Below are 18,684 nucleotides of genomic sequence, written 5' to 3' on the forward strand. Positions count from 1 at the left end.
TCTGACTCTTTTATTGACCTTAAGCTATCACTCCATTCTAAGCAGTGACCTAGGCTCTAGGCATGAAAAAGTGGCTCAAATCCTGGGGTCGATGGCACAAAACTAGAAAATTTTCTCTGGATGTTGGCACATAAGCATGTGAGAGCAACTTTGGGTTTCTAGACATTGTCATGCCTATAGCAAGAGAGGGACTGAGGCTTAAGTTAGTCAAAACTTTAGTAGGACCCAAGGTCAAGTTGTCTGAAGTGTTGGATTAGTTCCTGTGGGTCCTGAAGCTAATGTTGGATGTCTATGTGTTATGTTTCCATCAATTCCACTTCCTTAAGGTCATATAGGAGGTCGAGTCCAATCATAGTAGCCACTCGTCGCATGTTTACCCGAGTTGTCTAGTTACTTGGGTAGATGTGGGAGGAGGGTGTCACATAAGTGTAGGATCTGATGTACTTCCCAACATCTTATCGAAGGTTTGGTCAATAAAATACTTTTGCAGTACTGCTACCATTTTCCCTACATTGAAATGTTGAGCGACACGATTGTAATGGGCCTACCAAATCATCTTGGCACGCTCACTTAAAGGACCACAGAGGTGTCCTAGGTGGCATAACAGTGTGCCATGGAGATGAAAATAGGAACTGGTTTGCCTCCAAGGAGCATCTGATACGTGTTGCCAAATTCTAGATCACTCTTGTAAAGATGCAGCCATCCTGAAGTCTCGAGCCGATAAGAGTCGAGCATAGTGTCAGCGCCATAACCGGTGGTCAACTAAGACAGTCTGCAAAATTATTGGCACTGCCCTTCTTGTACTTGATGTTCAAATGAAACTATTGTAGATATGTGGACCATTTCTGATGGCGATCGTTCTACAACTTTCCTTATGTCTGTATGAACTACAAGCGTGGTGGTCTGTGTGGATGACCATGTAGGAATTTACCAGGTAAGTTCCTCAGACAGAACACCAAAGGAAACTTCTCACAAACATATTGCAGATCAATACACCAATATTCTTGACGTGTTTAAAACCCTCAGAGAGGGAAATAGTCCACGGCCTAAGCCAACGTGGCCACTTTAGGAAATTTATTAATAAAATAATGAAAATTTACATAAGCTTCTCTCATGAACGGTCACACTACAAATGACCCTCCATGCTCTTTAAATAGAGATCATGGACCAATTGGGTGTTAAGCCACGGATCAAGTGTCAGTAATACTGAAGAGAGAATGAACCGTTGGATCACTACATATCGTGATCGTCAGATTGTAAGTTACAAAAGTACATAGTAAAGAAACACACTTTACCTAACTCTACACTAGACCAAGTTATACTTAACTATTTCCTATGTGTCGGAATATCCTAACATCCCCCCTTAAGAACAACTTGGGATAGGATTGAAGGATGTACAAATATGACACAATAGGAGAAGGAAGGAGGCATTAGAGCCTATCCCCCCTTAGTGACAACTTCCTGAACTCCAACCATAAATCGAAGTTTAGTAAAATTCGCCTCTATGAGAGCCTTTGTAAAGATGTCTGCAACTTGATCATCTATTGAACGATATTGCACCTCAAGAACATGGTCATGAATGAGCTTTCTTATGAAGTGCATGTGAAGTTCAATGTGTTTGCTGTGCTGAAGTTGGACTGGATCTTTGCATAGTTGAATGGAACTTTGATTATCACACCAAAGTGTAGTCGGATGCTGCTGCTGAAAGCCAAACTCTGACAGGATCTGATGAAGCCACAGGGCTTCCTTACTAGATTCTACGGCACCATGATAATCTGCTTCTGCTGAAGAAAGAGAAATGGCACTTTGTTTCTTGCAATCCCATGTAATAGGTCCTGAACCAAGAGTGAACACATAACTTGTAGTAGACTTCCGATCATTAGGGTCACCAACCTAATCAGAATCAGTGAAACCAACAAATAAGGAGATGCTTCTGCACTGTAATGAATCCCAAACTGAACTGTACCTTGAACATAATGAAGTATTCTTTTAGCTTATTTCCAATGACTTTCATGTGGGTTTTGCACAAACCAAGAAATAAGGCCAACAACAAAGGAAAGGTCAGGACGAGTATGGGTCAGATACAAAAGTTTTCCTACAAGTTGACGATATAAGGTAGCATCAACTTCAGGGGAAGTACAAGTGACTAAATGTTTGGCTCTAGACTGAAAGGGAGAAGGGGCTAGCTTGCATTCTTCCATGTGAAATTGTTGTAGAAGATCACAGGCATACTTGTACTGGGAAAGGGATATACCTTCCTTGGATTGCAAGACTTGAAGACCAAGAAAATAATGCAAGTGTCCTAAGTCTATCATTTCAAACTTCTTTTTAAGGTTGGACTTCACATGGTTTATAAGGTTGGGACCACTACCAGTAAGGATAAGATCATAAAAATGAAGAACAAGAATGATAAGAGACTTGCTCACTTTCTTGGTGTAGACAGTATTGTCAGAATGACACCTAGAAAAACCAGTTTCTAAAAAAAGCTATCCATTTTGGCATACCAAGCCCGAGGGGCTTGCTTCAGACCATAAAGGGATTTCTTAAGCCAACATACAAGGCTGGAGTCTGTTTGTATAAAGCCAGTAGGTTGTTCCATATATATTTCTTCATGCAAGTCCCCATGCAAGAAGGCAGATTTAACATCCATTTGATGGACTTCCCATTTGAAAGAGGTAGCAAGGGAAAGAACAAGGCAGATAGAGTTCATTTTGGAAACAGGGGAGAATGTTTTAGTATAGTGAATGCCTTCTACTTGTGAAAAACCCTTAGCAAAAAGATGAGCTTTATGTTTATCAACTTTTCCGTCTGGTCCATACTTGGTTCTATAAACCCATTTGCATCTAACAAGTTTTTGTCCCTTTGTTAGAGGAGCAAGATCCCATGTATCATTTGCCAATAATGAACGATATTCTTCATTCATATCTGCGTCCCAATCTAGATGGATTGAAGCTTCTGCAAAGGTGTTAGGATCATAATTTGCCTAAGCTTGAGCTAGTAAAGAAGAGGCTTTATCGAACTAAGAACGTGTACGTCGCTGATCCGTAGGATCACTGATAAGAGCACCTGCTACATACTGAGTAGCACGGACCCATTTTGGAAGCTGAGGAGCTGAAGGAGGATCCTAATAAGGTGGGGGAGGATTGTCATCCTCATTGTCATCATCTAAAGAAATATTTTAGAAGTAGAAGGGATAGAGAGAGGTGGTACATCCACCGAACTAGGCTCGTAGGCCGATATATTTTCAGCAAACTTTACATCTCTTCTAATGATAACATTTTTGGACTTAAGTGGAATAAGTCTATATCCTTTGACATCTTTAGAATATCCAACAAAAACACATTTTTCACTCTTAGGTTCTAAAGCTTTATGTTTCTCATCTGGAATATGGGCCCATGCTTCACTTCCAAAAACATGAAAGTGACTTACATCTGGTTTAATTGAGCTACATGCTTCTTCTGGAGTGATATTATTTAAAACCTTAGTAGGAGTGCGATTTACTATGTAATTTGCACAGTTAATTTCTTCCGCCCAAAAATTAAGACTAGGTCCTTTAGATTGAAGCATACAATTAGCCATATCCTTTAAGGTGCGTGTTGGCTACGTGGGGCCTGACCCAGGTTCAGCAGTGAGTTTAGCCAAGAAAATCCCCGTACTATTGGCCCTTTCGGCAACAGTCCGTGGAGCGCGAACTGAGGTCTCACCCAAAGTAGTATGGGAGGGTGCTGGAACTAGGTTTCCACACCCTAGGGATGTCTTGATGAAGGTTCTGGAGGTTTGCGATCCTAACTTGCGTGCTGCGCTACCCCGCGCAACTTTCTATCCTTCGCAACTCATGCGCACCTTTTGTATTATCATGATCCTGATTCTTACTGTGCTATTATATTAGTGCTTTAACGTAGTTTGTATGGGCCCGATATTCTTATTACTTATTCACTTTCAGATAAGTGTGGATAACAAAAAACATATAAATGCATAAAGATAGCCAGGACATAGAAATACAAATCGACAAAACAGATGCACAATATGCCGAATCAACTTAGCTTTATTAATGATCCTTTTCAAGTTCAGTTCAATATAGACCCAACTCTGCCGTACGCACTCAGCTGTAGGGAACCCCACACTCAGTTGTGGACTCTACTAAGCCTCTGCACGCTTAGCTGTAGAGCCTCTACCTACTACTATGACCCAATACACTTTGGATCCACTTCTATCCTCTAACCATGCCTTCGTATATATCTATTACTTTCTTCTCCAGAAAACTATCTTTACACTTAGAGCCTCGATCTATTTATATAATCCCATGGTCCGTGGACCATCAGTAGGCTGACACAACTTTACATTAAATTGCATTATTTTAGGGTGGACAACCCTATGACTCATCCTAGACTTTCATGCTCTGCACTCGCATTTCACGGAGTATTTACATTACATTGACCAAAACTCGGGCTTTAAGCCCCGAAAACATGCTACAGGGGGATCCGCTACCCAACAGGACCCCAACATAATCATTGTGACTCGTCCCGAGTCACTCTACTGGTACGGTGATCTTTGCGCAAAGTCCATCCGAGAGGTCTCGCGCAGCTTGGGTGTCCGTAGCACACTATTTGGCTATCTGTTGTACTTGTTGCACATGTATCTCTGAACCTTCATGAGCAGGGTCACATTCTTGTCCAACCGTATAAAGTTTCTGCATCTGTGCCAGCTTCCCTTCAATGGTAATTGTAATTGCGAAGGCTTCATCAATCCATGGTTGGATGTGTTCTTTAAGCAGGGCTTCTTTTTGGCACGCGGCATCTAATTGGTCCTTCAGTGCCCTTGCCTACTGTAGCCTGGCGAGTCGTTGAGTGGGGAAAACCGTTTGTACGGTGCCTCGGACACTGTCGTACTCCTACTGCAACTCGCATGCCTCTGTCTCTAGGCACTGTAGGTTTGGGTCTTCTTGCAGGTGCACTAACATGGTGAGTGCTTGCTCCAACAGCCTGGTGTAATCCTGTGTTGCCTGGCCAATTTTCTCCAACCCCATTTGGATAGTGTGGGCGCGCTACTCTTTGACTTTTGGGGGTGTGGACGGCTGTGCCTTCAATTGTAGCTCGGAAATTTGCAGGTTCAACTCCAACTGAACCTTTTCCGTTTCCTCCCTGGCCTCGGGAACTCCGGCCGCCAGTCTATGGAGTATATGGAACAATATGTTGCATTTGAATTCCATTCTCAGTGAAAAAGTTGATGAATTTGTTGTTAACATATTCTCGACCATTATCACTTATCTTAAGAATTTGATGTCCAGATTGTTTTTCAACAAAGTCCTTAAAGGCCAAGAACATGTTAAATACTTCACTCTTGAGTTTTAAGAAGTATATCCAAGTGCGTCTAGAGAAATCATCAATGAAAGTTAAGAAATATTTATAGCCAGAGAATGAAATAACTGGAAGTGGACCACATAAATCACTATGCACAAGTTGTAAAGGGGATGAGGCATGCCAAGAGGCACATTTTTCAAAACTATCGTGATGATGTTTTCTAAGTACACATCTAGAACAAACACCATCTCTGCAAGATACCATTGAAAGACCTATCACCATATTTTCTTTACATAAATTTTGAAGGGAGCGATAGTTGAAGTGACCAAATCGCTCATCCCAAAGTTATCTCACTTCATCATTATGAGCGACAGATATTGAGGGAATATTTGATGACCCAAAGTTGTTAAACTTATACAAACTTGTAGAATCATCAACAATGCTAATAGCTAAAATTTGTCTAGGATCTCTTAGGTCCTTAATTAAAACATCGTGAGGTGAAAATTCAACGATTTTACCTTCACCTGAATGAGTTATCTGATATACAGATATAAGGTTGCAGGATAAGGTTGGAACACATAATACATCATTAAATTGACCATTGTCTATATGAACAGTTCCAGTCCCTACAACACTAAGAGATCTATCATCACCAACATATATATTTTTGGTGTTACAATCATTTAAAGAAGAAAACATGGCTTTGTTTTTGGCCATGTGATAAGAAGCTCCAGAATCAATGAGCCACTCATGAGAATGAGAAGAAGAAGATACATTTAGTGCATATCCAGACTGAGATGCTTGACAACCACATGCAGAAAGTGCTATTCCTGAAGATCAAGTTGAAGTTGAAGAGTACTCCAAACGGATGTTATGGTTCTTCATTGCTACTTCCAAGGCTTCCATCTTCTTAAAGCATTTGGATTCTAAGTGGCCATCTCGATTACAAAAGTGGCAATGTCTATCATTCTTCTTCCATTTTTTTTATTTGCCTTATCATTTTGTTGAAATGATTTTTCATTTTGAGACTGAAATTTCTTAGGACCCTTGTTTGGTTTAGGACCATTATTTTTAGGATATGGCTTCTTAGGATTCTTTGAATTTGGTTGCTGCTAGGCGGCTAAGGCTTTCTTAGAAGAGTTTCCAAGATTAAGAAGACCAAGATGTAAGAGTTTTGCTTGTTCTCTTATTAAAGAATCACAAAAGGAATCAAAGGAATGGGACTTGTAGTCTTGTCCTTGAGAAATGAAGGCTTCTCTTGTAGAATGGAAGGTGGAAACAAAAATAGAGTAGGCTAGTCCCAACTTAGTAAGAATGGAATAGATAAGGCTACCATCTTCTTTCTTAAACTTAACACCTTCCAAGAGAAGTCTAAGGGTCTTGAAATTGGACAAAAAATATTCAATGGAAGAAAAATTATTGGGGTCCAACATAAGCAACTCATTTTCAAGTTGATGGGCTCTAATTTCATTTTTAATTCCAAAAACTTTAGTGAGTTGTTTTATTGCTTCATTAGGGGTATCAAGTTCTGCGATATGGAATCTAAGCTCTAGAGAAATAAACATCCCTATCAATCCATGCACTTGATCATGCCTATTTTTCCATTTGGCTACCTTATCTTCATCTTTAGGTTTGGTTTCTTGGCCTGAGGCTATTCTATAAAGACCTTTACTTCTAAGTAAATCCATAATGTAGGACCACCATTGGAAGTAGTTGGTGCTGTCAAGAATAACTTGGCATGGACTTTCCATTTTAATAGAAACTAAAGTTGTAGATGATTAAAATAAATGTTCCAATGGAAATATCTCAAAAAAATAGGCTGATTAAAAAAAACGGCTCTGAAAACGGCTTCCGGATGAAGCAGTTATGGCTTCTTGAATAAAAGTTGTTGAAGATGCCAATGAAGTGTGTGAATGTGCAGAAATGAATGATAATGTTATTTCTAAAAAGAAATCCCCCATTTTCCAAACTTAATCTAATTAGCTCACTTAAAAAAAAAATTATGAGACTCACTTTTATAAATAAGTGAAAGTCACTTTTACAATGGTACTTTATGAGATACCCACTAAATTGTAACTTAAATAAAAGATAAAGAGACTTTAGAATTATAAGTGACTCATTTTTCGAATGGGTGAGAACACTTTTACATAAAGTAACTTTAAAACATATGTTACATGTGCCTTTTGAAAAAGTAACTCAACTAAAAGAAAGACTTGAACTCAAGACCTCTATTCTCATAAAGTAATTTTGGACCAAGTGAGCTAGTTTAAAAGGTTAGTAATTTGTGGAAAAGAGGAGGGGTATTTTTTTTTAGTCACTAAAGCTTTGGGGTGCATGTTATAGACATTTTTGGGCACTGCAACCCCAATCATACATGTTTATAAACCAAGGGCTTCTAAGTCCCTAAAAGTGTTGCTTCACACCCTAAAAGAACAAGGTCAGCTGATTACATCATCTCCCAGAAGTTCTCCATGGAAAACTGCTCAGAACTAGTCAAAACTAGACCATACAAGCTGCTCAGTGCTAAGTGTGCGATGCATCTCACCTACTCAGTGCAAAAAGTGTGATGCATTCTGGAAAGCCCTTCTGTAGGGTGCGATGAGAGAGAATGGACAAATGGCAGAGATAGTTTGCAAGGTGGAGGATCACGGAATATTCCAGAAACCTCTCCTATGATAATGCCTCTCTGAATTCACCCAGGGATGAGTAAGAGATCATGAATCTCCAAGTCAAACAAAGAACTATTATAGAGAGGACACTAATAAAAAACCCAGCAGCTGACTCACCCCTCTGCAAACATCTATATATGGATCCCTCATCACAGAGATCCAGAGGCTGGAATCTTGTATTTTGTAAGGAAGTGTTGTTGGTTTGTTGGTGAAATATCATAGTGTTGGGTGATCTAAGCTTTTCATGAGGTGAAGAAGGGATTTCATGCTGGGAGGATGACGCTGGGTCAAAACAATAGGTTGTAATCCTCTTTGCTATTTCTTGATATTAATAAATCTATTCGAGTTTTCCTCCACATTCTTGTATGATTGATGATATATGCATTTGTGTGGTCAATATATATCTGGTCCTATATTTTTTATGATTGTAGATCTCTGTTCTTCGATAGTGTTATGCTACTTTGATTCTACATGTGCTCTTTGAAGCTGGGTAAGCAAGGAAGGAGTGGCAAAGATCTGTCAGAAGGGAGAGGAACCAAGCAAGGAACCAAGTGCAAGACTGAGATTGCCTTTGTTCCCCTCTTATCTACTTCTCATAAAGGAAAACGAAAGTAGCTTTGGTTTGTTTGTTTCTAAGATAGCTACCCGTCTTAGTGGGACTAGCAGCTCTGAGTGGACACTAGATTTCCCGATAACAAAATGGCGACTCCACTAGGGAACGAATAACTTGTTTGCTTGTCTATATTTATTTTCTTTATAAACTTACAGACGGAGCCTGAAGTCAAGGCAGATAGCCTTCGAACTGCATTTTCCATGCAAGTGCAAAGTAGTTCAATGCTGCTTCAGTCTATCTCCGGGTTTTGTTTATAAACTAAACAATCAATTTGTAAACATTCTAATTGCCCTAGTGGTGGCTCTAGTAACCTCATTAGATCAGCCTTTGTGATTTATATTTACTAACTATCACTTGCTCGGCTTAAATCCCTGAACTAAGCTACAAATTGTGATCAAAGACCAAGTTGAAGTCTCGTATTGGTACCATTTCACCCTCTCTTCAAGGAAGTCAGTATGCATCGCACCTCCCATGTGCAGTAGGTGAGATGCATACTTGTTTCCCTGTGTAGCAGGTGCAATGATCAGGCAAGGCTAATTTTGCCTTTAGACTTTGGTTTTTCTTCACTCTCTTCAGCTCTATTCAGGAGTTTTGCTGTCTGTGATCAGTATACCACTGTGGAAACCCCCTTCCTTTCCATCATTCCACCTCCATCGTGCAAAGAACTGTGAATGTTTTTATGTATTATGCGCCATTTTCAGTTCTCTTTTACAAAGAAGTAGCGTAATCGAACTGTCGTTTCTTGGTTTGGAAGTGTCGCAAGTGTCGTTTTCAGTCAAAGAAAATAATCCTATTGTTCTTGATAGTCGATTATACTGTTTCTCTTGTATTTGATTTGAATTACTGGTTTTTTCAAGTGTCGAAAGCAATTTTCAATTCAAAATCGCAAAGTGTCATCATTATCCTCCTTTCCTTTTGAAGACAAATTTGTTAGTACTGTCACTTTGAAAAGATAATTCAGATTTGTGCTCAACATTCTTTTTGTCATTCACACATTAAGAAATCGAAAAACAAACACATGCATGTGAATTTGCATTTAGATTGCTTGTTGGATCGATTTAGGACAATGCATATAGTGTGTGCTCTGTGCGCTATGTTAAAATAACCTCATTTCTCTTTCCTTAGTAGCTAGGATTTTCATTGCAAAAAGAAGATTAAACAATTGTTTATCATCTTAGACTGCATTTTAGGAATTATATATCTACATCATGCGGTGAACCTGAAAGGAAAATTCTTAAGCAAGATCAACTGTAAAATAAATTCAATGAACATAAAAACGCTTTGGAACCTAACGCACAACATTTAGAAGTCTAGGCTAGAGACGTATTCTGGCATTGTAAAGCTCGGTAACTATCGCTTTCATTGCTAGTTGGGTGATTCCTCCTCTTTGAGACCACAAGTGCCAATACAGACTTGTGCTCCCATGTACCGTCGAGTATATATTGGGAGACCACAATAGGTTATTTCCTTTATCCTTAGGAAGTCGTGTCTGCCACCCTATCAATCATAATGTACTGAACACAGCATTCGGGAAGATTGACTTTCGTACCCTAAAATGTATTCTGCAGTTTTGCGATTGGTTTGGTAATCCCTTTGTCTAGATTTCCAGAGTAGTCTCTTTCATTCCTTTTCAGACTTCTTAAAGGAAAAGGTCCATCTGAGCACTCGTCACTTCAGGCTCATTAAAAATTGAAGGCAACTAGAGTAATCTTTTGTTTTTTCTCGACTCCTAAAAATTGAAAAAGCAAGTCGTGTCAAAGCGTCTAAAATTTATTTTAATCGGAATAATATCACTATCCCTGTGTTGGTCTTAGGTTGAGGAAAATGAATTCCACCAACCAAGGATTTCCCCTTGGAGGAAATACTGGTCCTTTCTCCTCTTGGGGAGATGTTCGTGCACCTCATATGGCCACAATGTCACTTCTAGGATTGACGTTGGCTTGCCAATATGGCTCTTCTCAATCTCTGTCGTTCAGAACACCGTGATTCCTGAACAATCAAGTCAGCAACTAGATGATACTAAAGTTACCCCCCAACCTTCTACTTTGTCCGTTTCTCCCTCTCCTCCTTCCTCTTCACTTGATGAAGCTGGTAAAGCCAAAAATCAAGTAACTAAGAAGGAGAAGAAGGGGAAGGAGAAGAAGGAAAAGAAGAAGAAGGAGCCAAAGGCAAAAAGGAGTAATCGTGCATCATCTAGAGAAAATCCACACACTGTGTTATAGACATTTTTGTGCCTTGCATCACTGAGCATGAAATGTCAATAATTAAGGGATCCAAAGTCCCTAAACATGTTGTTCCTACCCCTAGAGGAACAAGGCCAGCAAACCATAGCAGTTTACAAAAGTTCTCCACCTGAAAACACTCAAAAACAAGGCAATTCTGGATCATGTCAACTGCTCCACTGAGCATCTGCGCTGAATGTCAACTGCTCCACTGTCTACCTGCGCTGAATGTCAACTGCAAAGAAGGCTACCTGCGCTGACCATAACTGGACAAGTGGCAGACTCATTTCTCAAGGTGTCAATGCCCAGGAAGCTTCCAAAATGACACTTGGATCAGGGAATTCGACTGGTGATGAGTAAGAGGTTCCAAATCTCCAAGTGGAAGCAAGGAACTCCAAGTGGACTCAAGAACTGAAGTGGGAGAGGACACTAGTCAGCTTCATACCAGCCTCAAGCTGACTCATCCTTTCTCCAAAACTCCTATATATAGATCTCTCTCATGAGGTCAAAGGAGGCTGGAATATTGTATTTGCAAAGAATTGCTGTTGGTTTGTGGTTAGATCATTGGGTGTTTATGCTTTGAAAGGGGCTGAAGAAGGAATTCCATTCTGCTGGGAAGGAGATGCTGGGTTGGAACCCTATGGGTTGTATCTCTTCCTGAACCTTGTTTATCAATCAATAAAGCTTCTTGGTTCTTTCCTATATGTTGGTGTTTATTGTATGATTTGCATTAGTGTATTTGATTTATTTCTAATCCTGAATCATTTATGAATATGTATATTTGCCTTTGTATTGTGTCCTTCTCTTGCTACAAGTAGTTGTTCTCTTGTCACAGGTAGCTGTTCTCTTGTGATCTCGTGGGAGCAAAAGCGAGGAGGCAAGTAGCTGTGGACACACAAAGAGGAGAGGATCTAGATCGAGGGACAACCGAAAGATAACGATAAGTCTACCGATCTCCTCTCTTTCATATTTCATAAAGGAAGAAACCGAAGTAGCTGCATTCGTTTGTTGCTAAGGCACTATCACGCCTTAGGTGGATAGGATCGTCCTGCATAGGCATTTTTCCCCACAACAAATTGGCGACTCCGCTGGGGAAGAACTTGTTTATTCATTTCATTTGTGTTTCCGTCATTTGTTTACTTCATAGACTTGACAGCAACTATTGAACTGCATCTTTCCCAGATGCAAAGTAAAAGTTGCTGCTTTGATCCAGTTTGTTGGACTTGTCTATGATCTAAACTAGATCCACAAATGATTTGATGATCCTTGTGATAGTCTTTAGTACCCTATCAAAGTATCCCTCTGTTTATACCTTGCTTGTGTTTCTGATTTGGCTTAAAACAGTTGATTTTTGAGCATTTTATGACCTGGAATCCAAGAGAAACGAGAGTTTCTCCTTTCAGCACAGACACTGTGAAGGCAGTCTGCATTTCAACGCAGGTCCCGTGAAGGCTACCTGCACTGAATGTCAAACTGACAGTGTTAGACTTGCGTTGAACCAGTGTGGCCTTGTGCAGCTGGGATTCCTAGCTATCTTTTGCCCTGTTTTGATCTCTGTTTTTGCTGCCTTTAACCAGCATAGGTACCACCTCTGATAACCCCTTTTCTTTGCTTGAATTCCGCCTCATTTTTGTACAAAAAGACTGTAAGTGTTTTTATGTGTTTGTGGTGTCATTTACAGTTTTCCTTTGCATGAGCGAAATTGTCATCCTGTAGCCTTTGATTCAGATCTGATTGATTGATTGATTGATTGTGATCTTAGGAGAGAGTTCATTGGCTATTTGCAGTTTGATTATCATTTTCTTTTGCTTATTTGTTTGAATTTGTCACTTTTAAGTGTCGAAACAAGTATTCCTTTCGAAAAATCGCAAAGTGATTGTAATCTCTTCTACCCTTGCTGATTTTGGAAAAAGTAAACTTGTTTATTTTTAGTCATTTAAAAGCAAATTCAAAGTTGTACAAAAAGCTTTCTTTGTAGGCATTTATACTAAGAAAGTGAAAACAAACACCTGCATTGTGCATTTGCATTTTGATAAGTTTGCATGTGTGATTTAGGAAGAGTGCATTAGAGTGTGCTGATTGCTCTTTGAGAAAAGATAGTCGCTCTCTTTTCCCTTAGTAGCTAGGATTTTCAAAGTTGAAAGATTATAAAGCTTGCTTATCATCTTAGACTGCATTTAGGAATTTGTACCATACATCTCGTGGTGATCCTGAAAGACAAACTTTAAAAAGATCAACATAAAATAAATCGAATGAACTTAACAACGCTTTGCAACATAACGCACAACATAGAGGTCTAGGTAGAGACGTGTTCCGGCGTCGTTAAGCCTAGTGATTGTCAATCTCGTGGAAGGTGGGTGATTCCTCCTGAGGGATGATAGTGCTAGTACGGATTGTGCTCCCACGTACCGTCGCGTATATATTGGGAGACCCCTATAGGCATATATCCTTTATCCTTAGGAAGCCGTGTCGGCCGCCCTACTGATCGCAATGCAGTGAACACAGCATTCACGAAGATCGACCACCCGTACCGTAAAAAGTATTCTGTGGTTTTGCGAAAAGTTTGGCACACCCTCTGCCTAGATCTCCAGAGCAGTTTCTTTTGGCCTTTTTCAGACTCTATAACAGAAAAATTCCATCCGAGCATTTGTCACTTCGGGCTCATTAAAACATCGAAGGGGACTAGAGTCATCTTTAGCTTTTTCTCGACTCTTTAAAAGTGAAAAAGCAAGTTGTGTCTAAAGCGTCGTTAACAATTTATTTTAAACGGAACAATCACCCATTATTCCCGCGTTGGTCTGTAGGTTGAAAAGATGGAGCAGACCAACCAAGGAGTTCCCCTTGGTGGAAATCCTAGTCCCTTCTCCTCTTGGGGAGATGTTGGTGCGCCCCACATGGCCACATTGTCGCTTCCAGGACTGACAATTGGCCTACCAGTTTGGCTCTTTTCAACAAATGTCGTTCAGAATACCACCATTCCTGAACAGTCGAGTCAACAGTTAGATCAGACAAGAGTTGCCTCCCAGCCTTCAACTTCATCTTCCTCCCCTCCTTCCTCTTCGCTTGACGGGACTGGTCGAATTAAAAACCAGGTTCCTAAGGAGAAGAAGGAGAAGAAGAAGAAAGAGAAGAAGAAGAAGGAGCCTAAGGCGACTGGGGGCAAACAAGTGTCATCTAACAAAAATCCACACACCGCACTCGTAAGGCCTAAATCGCCATGCGTCATATGTAGGGGAAACCACTTCCATAGAGATTATCCCTGTATCCCATGGATACTAAGAGACTGGTCCCCTCGTTTGCACAATTCAGTAGCATCGACCTCTGATAGCCATGTCGACTGCTCACCGTCAACTAGTGGGAGTGAAGCTCCAGGACAGAACGGGAGAGCTAAATTTCCCTGCAGACTGTGTGAAGGCGATCATGCCATCCACTGTTGTCCCTTCTTAGACGAGGCAAAAAGAGTTCTGGAAGATCGCCCGATTTTACGAGCGCATCTCCCTCCCAGATATCAAAGACTCCTGCCAAGTCCCTCACTAGTTGAGAATCCGGCTGAGCCACTTAGGTGGTCAGCCGAGGCACCTGTCATTGAAGATGAACCTTCTGGATCCATGCCTGACGAAAGTCAAAAGGTTGATACGGCAGTTGACCCGGTTTTGCCTTCAGAGGCTCTATCTTCGAATGACACCATCACAGAGGAGAATCAAGACGACACCATCCAGATTCTCTTCATCAGCACTGACTCTGATGATCAAGGGGGCAATGCCAACATTCCTTTATCGCAGGAAGGAAGTTCATCAGAGCGCTATCCGGCCGTATATTCGGTCCCACCACCAAGCAACCTGGTTGTGTCCTTTGATTGGAACCAACTAGGCAGACCCCGGTTGCCAGCTAGTATACCATTCAGAATTATTTGTCAAATATACAGAATGGTAATGGCTGGCACTATCATTGATGAGGGGGCATCTGTGAGCATCCTTTCCTCTATTGCTTGGAGAGCGTTTGGTTCACCAGCACTCTTACCTGAGATGAGAAATCTATCAGGTTTTGATAAAGGAACCAGTCGACCTTTAGGGATCCTCCCCAATGTGCCTGTAACATTGAAAGGGAAGACCGTTCAAATGAACGTGATGGTCGTTCAAGGACCCTTGGATTATAACCTACTCCTTGGACGAGACTATATATATTGCATGGGAGCTGTAGTCTCCTCACTCTTTAGAGTAATGTGTTTTCCGCATGAAGGAAGAATGGTCAAGCTCGTGGACCAACTTTCATTTCCTGGATCACGCATCGCAAATAGTCATGTACCATTCCTAAATGGTCTATACACGCAAGAAGTTTCTCAACCCACGGTCCGTCCTCCTGATGAGCGCGAGTAATCCGGGAGGATATGACCGGAACCCAGGGGGCATGCGTCCTTGCCTGCTTCGGCAGGAAAACTTTGGGTATAGGGTAGGTTTCCACGGGAGAATATGACTAGTCCGTACCCCGTCCGTGGTTGGAAGAGGGGTTGTTCTGGAATAAGATTCTTTTGTCAAAGTTATGTGAGAGGGCGAGGGTCATCACTCACCTCTGTCTATTTCGGTAGACATTGCCAAGGAAGTGTTTTGTTTGAAAGATTAACGAGACAATCTTTGGGTAACCTGAAAGAGGTAAGCCTCTCCCGGTGAAACGAAAGTTTCGATGGAATTGAAGTAGAGGTAACCTTGAAACTCTGTTTTATACCTGGGGGCATGCAAACCTTTTGGAGTGCAAGCAAAGAGCGGTTATTTATCTGTTTTTTGGGTTAGTCGTTTCCTAACTTGCATAAAGAAAGGAGAGTGAGCATAGCTTTGGTAAGGCGCAAGCTCTATAAAAAATGGGATCTTTCATGAGACACTATTATCTTATGACTGGTATTATCGAGCAGTTTTAGCATAAAGTTCATGCCCGTTAAAAAATAAACGCAAGATCCGAGCAGTTTTAACGCGGTCTTCATGCTCGTTAAAAAATAAATATAAGCAGTGAGCAGAGTTTCCTCCAGTGTTTAAGCTCATTTTTAACTAAAAAATTAACCTATCCCGGTAAATAACCACTGTGATCGTAAATTTATCAGCCATAAAAGCCTTGGTCGTGTTTGCACCTGCCACCTCCACTGTTCATTTGGCCGATCGTTCACCTCCATATGATTGTTTACCCATTTTGAGGAACAGCTGCGAAGAGTGATTTCACCTGGCCATCCTTGTGACACTGCCGTGATTGGAAAATTCCAACCTGTACCTGGAATCAGCTGCTAACCCTGTTCATCACTCGTTCCTCAAAAGACGAGTCTTCTTTAAGCTCTTTTCAACTGACTCGTAAAATATGAAAAGATTGCCGAGTTTTGGCCTTCCAGCTCGTTAAACGACCGGAAGAGCTATCCCTCCTCTAGATTTTAATCTTTTTTGGACCTGAGGGATTATTGCACAAAAAGATCCAGCGCTTGTTTTGTTCGGCTCATTAAAACTATCGAAAACTCATCCCTTCTGTATTGTTTTATACTTTTTCGGACTTAAGGGATTAGATGACGAAAAAGGAATTGTGGAGTTAACTTTATGTACCTTTTCAGACTCTCTAAAAATGAAAAGGACTGAGTTTTCCTTGTCGTTAGACTCGTTAAAATCACTAAATAGCGACAAACTTGTCTTTAGACGAGAACGAGTTTCACTATCGCTAGGCTCGTTAAAACATAGCGATGGGCTTGCCCGAAGGGTAGGTTATAGAACAAGCATATGTTATCCTCCTCAAGCTTGACAAAAATAAAGAGGTACTGGTCAGTAATGACTGGGGAAAAATTGGGAAAAAATCAAGAAGTCTTTGATGGTAGCAGGTCGCTCTTGAACATGACACTTTTCCTCCATACCACATCGGGTTGGGTTGTTTCATTCACCGGTCACATCACCATGGTCTTTGCCACACCATCCATACTTGGGGTAATGATACCGATCCATCGCATCAGTGTCGCCATATGTTCAAGAGAAGTCATTCAGAAAGAGTCAACCAGGTCCCATCCATTGCCATACATTATCCTTCATCCATTCATGACCACCACCCTGAATCATATGTCACAGATTGTTTTCACCTCCACTAAAATCATTAGCTCCGTTCCGTGTCACTGATGTGGGATTCATTAAGGCCCTCCTTTGACAGATCGCTTCTTGTCGACATCAGCTCATTATCCAAGAAGTTGATCTAGGAACAACCCCTTCAGTACTTTGAAGCTTGCATGCCTCAATGGCAAGTTTCTCACTTCCAGCGACAGGTATACATCAATGACCTTCGACCAGAAGATTTTGCATGGTGTTCGACGCCAAGTCCTTTATTCACACCACGTGAATTGTACTGTAGTACCTTGAGGGTCATTATCATTATCGGTGATTCCTCTCGCGCTTGTTAACGGTTTACATTATTGACCGGTAATCAAGCGATGTCTTTCCATGTTCGACTTCAGCGCAATTCTCACATGGATCGACTTGTACTTAGAGTGAAGATCGAACGAGTATTGAAGACCCCGGATCTAGTTTCATCCATCCGGGCTACGATATATATTCAGGAAAATAAAGACATTTGACATGTACATCATTGCAGCAGATGATCATCCTACTCAAAGCATGATAGTTTCGCCAGAATTATCAGTGTACCATCAGACGATCGTCTGTTCTATGTACCAAAATGTATTTATAAAGCTGAGCATGGGAATGCCCACCTCAGCTAGATCATGAAAGCAGAATGAATCATAATGTATTGTATTGTATCTTATTACAGGTCTCCTCCCAGCGAATGGATGAACTTCAGACTCCCCTGGATAAAGCATTTCACCCTATAAACGGCCTCATACTTTAGGGGGCAACTGTTATAGACATTTTTGTGCCTTGCATCACTGAGCATGAAATGTCAATAATTAAGGGATCCAAAGTCCCTAAACATGTTGTTCCTACCCCTAGAGGAACAAGGCCAGCAAACCACAGCAGTTTACAAAAGTTCTCCACCTGAAAACACTCAAAAACAAGGCAATTCTGGATCATGTCAACTGCTCCACTGAGCATCTGCGCTGAATGTCAACTGCTCCATTGTCTACCTGCGCGGAACGTCAACTGCAAAGAAGGCTACCTGCGCTGAGCGTAACTGGACAAGTGGCAAACTCATTTCTCAAGGTGTCAATGCCCAGGAAGCTTCCAAAATGACACTTGGATCAGGGAATTCGACTGGTGATGAGTAAGAGGTTCCAAATCTCCAAGTGGAAGCAAGGACCTCCAAGTGGACTCAAGAACTGAAGTGGGAGAGGACACTAGTCAGCTTCATACCAGCCTCAAGCTGACTCATCCTTTCTCCAAAACTCCTATATATAGATCTCTCTCATGAGGTCAAAGGAGGCTGGAATATTGTATTTGCAAAGAATTGTTGTTGGTTTGTGGTTAGATCATTGGGTGTTTATGCTTTGAAAGGGGCTGAAGAAGGAATTCCATTCTGCTGGGAAGGAGATGCTGGGTTGGAACCCTATGGGTTGTATCTCTTCCTGAACCTTGTTTATCAATCAATAAATCTTCTTGGTTCTTTCCTATATGCTGGTGTTTATTGTATGATTTGCATTAGTGTATTTGATTTATTTCTAATCCTGAATCATTTATGAATATGTATATTTGCCTTTGTATTGTGTCCTTCTCTTGCTGCAAGTAGCTGTTCTCTTGTCACAGGTAGTTGTTCTCTTGTGATCTCGTGGGAGCAAAAGCGAGGAGGCAAGTAGCTGTGGACACACAAAGAGGAGAGGATCTAGATCGAGGGACAACCGAAAGATAACGGTAAGTCTACTGATCTCCTCTCTTTCATATTTCATAAAGGAAGAAACCGAAGTAGCTGCATTCGTT

The sequence above is a fragment of the Pinus tabuliformis genome, chromosome 2_1, assembly GCF_031772625.1.
Source record: "Pinus tabuliformis cultivar Carrire ecotype Pingquan chromosome 2_1, CPIR1, whole genome shotgun sequence".
Lineage (NCBI taxonomy): Eukaryota > Viridiplantae > Streptophyta > Pinopsida > Pinales > Pinaceae > Pinus > Pinus tabuliformis.